The sequence below is a fragment of the Carassius auratus genome, unplaced genomic scaffold (genome assembly GCF_003368295.1).
Source record: "Carassius auratus strain Wakin unplaced genomic scaffold, ASM336829v1 scaf_tig00018446, whole genome shotgun sequence".
NCBI lineage: Eukaryota > Metazoa > Chordata > Actinopteri > Cypriniformes > Cyprinidae > Carassius > Carassius auratus.
Window position 1 is genome coordinate 44621 of NW_020524891.1, and position 3418 is coordinate 48038.

A 3418-nucleotide genomic window follows, 5' to 3' on the forward strand; every position below is an offset into this window, starting at 1 on the left:
ACACATTAAATTAATCAGAATTGACACTAGAGAAAATCATGATGTTCTATATTCACCTTTTTTTCTGCACCAATTATTATTATTATTTTTTTTCCCTGAAGGATCCTATGCAACTCAAGACTGGAGTAATGACTGCTGCAATCAGCTTTGAAATCAAAGGAATAAATTGCATTCTGAAATATATTACATTTGAAAACATTATAAAAGGATGAAAAAGGTAAAGACAAAAAAAAAAAAAAAAAAAAGAAAAATCTTACAGGCCCCACACTTTTGATAGTGCATATGGATATGGAGCACCATTATCTATACTTCTATGAATTTAGCTCAGCTTGAGCCATTGCACCCTGTGCCCTAGGTAGTGATGTTGACGAAGGCTAGCAGTGGTGTGTCATTAATGAGCAATCTCAAGAAGGTGGACACGTGCAGATAGAAAGAGAAGTGCCACCCTGAGCAGCATTTGCAGCATGTGGTGAGTATGCCACTCTGCTCTAATGAGACGAGCTCTCTACACTAATTAACTCATCCATAACTCTGAGCACTCAATTAATCATTATAGCCAGCTAATTGAAAATAGATAAAGACTGACAAATGTTTAGTCCTCCTCCAAATGTCTCGGCAAAGATTACGGCAGTGTTGTGTTTTATTCAATCAATTAAAATAAATCAATCCATTTTCATTTACGCCGGGATTCCTTAATGACTGTATTTATCCCTGTTCGCCCGTGTTTTTTTTTGTTCACTCAATGCCTCATCAGCCCATCTCTGCGGCATACGGGACTGTGCCTGCGCATTCATATCAATTAATATGCGAGTCTGATGATGGACAAGGACAGCAGAAGGATTTGTTAACCTCGCTCCTCGGGACGCACCAATTACGCTCCAACAGAGCCCCTTAATGAAGTCGATGGAAAATCAGTCGGTTTACAAATGCCCAGTGCCCAGCAAGAGAGAACCGCAATAAGCTTTTTAAATGTTTCACAACTCAAATTGTTATTTATTCATAAACAGTCCTATAGTGCACAGAATACCGCAGTGTGATTATAAAAGGCCAGACTGGGTGGAAACGGATGACCTGTGTGGATGAACTCATGGATAACAGTCCTCATGTGACCCCGTTGCTGATAATCTTACGTTACACTAAGCTTCGGTTGCAGCTTAGGCTTAGTAAACAGAAATACACCATAGAAACACATGCGAGAAAAATTCACTTATCGTGGTTTCTTTAAGAAGGCCATCAATCGGAGATCACATTTCACATCTACAGGTACCAAAAAAAAGAAAAAAGTTCCAGACATAGACTCAGCGGTGTCTATCAAATCAAGGTCACTCTCGGCCGGGGCCGACTCTGCAGCCAAAGTGTGCTCCTGATTCTCCATCTCTGGGACTCTTCCATTGCTCACCGTGAAAGAATAATTATGTAGTCCTTTCGTAAGCAAGCCATTTCCCCATTCACGTATTAATCTTTCATACATTTCCAAAATCTAGCCTTCTGTAATCCCATCTGTATAAGACACAACAAAGCAGAACAAAAGAGAGTTTGCCATGAATAATGTATTTTCTCTCTCATAAAAGGCTTTAGTTGCTTCTGTTATGTTTTACTCTTGCGGGGAGAATCTATTGATCCCTTGTTTTTTGTTTTATTTTTATTTTTTTTATTGGGCTCTACAGTGCTTTCGTTCCCTTTATAACAAATGATCACACTACACTTTATCACAACACAAACACAGACACATGGCCAAAAGAAAAACAGGCCATTTCCAAGCGATCGCACTTGCATGCATTAACAAACAACGGAACATGTACAAATTATTAATCTTACTAGCAAACCGCAGATGAGCATAATGATTTCTAATTAGAATCAAATTAGGGTACTTAAGGGACATGGCCATAAAGAGACTTCATTCTTAATTCTCTCAGCCAAAACACTTGCTATGAAAAATAAATATGGTTTGATCCTAAACGACACAGGCAGGGACAAATGTAGGCCTCTAAGCCGCATACTTTCAGAATGGCTGAATGAGGCAAACAGCACTGTTAACAAGAAAGGGCTTTAAATCAGGAGCAGAGAGTAAATTTCCTGTGAAATATTAATGTGGCAACCATGTTTGTGTACAGGGGAACAAAGGCCAGAGTGTTGTACATCAATGGCTTGACAGCACTGCTGGCTCCAGAGGCCAAGAATTGCTTATTTATACCGTGACAGGGTTTGAGTGTGTGTGTGTGTGTGTGTGTGTGTGAGGGTAGGGAGTGTGAGGAAAGAGAGTCATTCATTATATATAGAGCTGGTGGAGCATGTTCTTGGTCTGCAATGTGTGTGTTAGTTTACAAAGAGTGGTTTTCAGTAAACTCGTAAAAAAAGAACTCTAAAGTCTGGAGAGCGGAAAGAGTTGGTCAAGTAATTGCTTTCAGGCTCTTAAATTCACTCACTTTTTATATTCTGAGGAAAACACTAATTTTACACCGCTAATGTACAAGGAACAATTCTCTTCTTCAAGAATCACAAGAATCATGGGCTGCAGTACAGTGCATGAAAATTTCAGCAAATGAGCACTATCTGTATTTTTGCCATGTATATCCAACGTAAGTATACTCCAATGCTCAAAATATAACTGAACTAGAAAAAATATATTATAATATCGCCTAAAAATATTTTATAATACTAAATTATAACAATCATAATTAAATGGATGGACAAATAGAAATAGAAGAGCTGAAATTAAAATGGAACACTGTCAACAGTGTGTATTGAGTCTTACCTGAAGCAAATTTTGCAACACTATTTCACTAAGATCAGTCTTCTTTGTGCATGCATGAGCTACTAAAAGAAGAGCCTGGTCCAATACTTCTGGTTGTGGCAGCTTGGCCTTTGGCCCAACCTGCAAGGACACAAACCAGCTTTTATTAAAACCTACCATGATCATTTATAGTTAAATTGAAAATGAAGGCTTCTCTAAGTTGACATCACAAAACCCGACAGTCTCTATGTGCCTGACTCACCACCACAAGTGGTTCATCTAGAGCACAGTAATGATGCTGCCTTTCTAATTACACACTCTATATTGGTAAAGTTCTACCAAAAATATACTCATGAAGTCATGATTAACTCACCCTCGTGTTGTTCCAAACCCGTTTATATTATTTTCTTCCGTGGAAAAAAGGGAAGAAATTAAGAAAAATGTCTCAATGGTTTTTGTTGTTATATGGATGAATTTCATTGTATGGACAAAAACACTTGAAATGTTCTTCAACATACACACACACACACACACACACACACATATATATATATATATATATATATATATATATATATATATATATATATACATATATATATATATATATATATATATACATATATATATATATATATATATATGGCTAGCTGTAGAACAATCAATATTCAGTTAGTTAAAATG

General features: G+C 37.1%; 1 long non-coding RNA gene across 1 annotated transcript; it reads right to left on the reverse strand.

Annotated features, from left to right (window-relative positions):
• Window positions 1-329: 329 nt before the first annotated feature.
• LOC113076051 (uncharacterized) lies at window positions 330-3143 on the reverse strand. The gene is made up of 3 exons (XR_003281095.1): window positions 3108-3143; window positions 2756-2875; window positions 330-1500 (listed from the first exon to the last, which is right to left on the reverse strand). It is a non-coding gene; the product is annotated as an uncharacterized LOC113076051 (long non-coding RNA).
• Window positions 3144-3418: the final 275 nt, after the last annotated feature.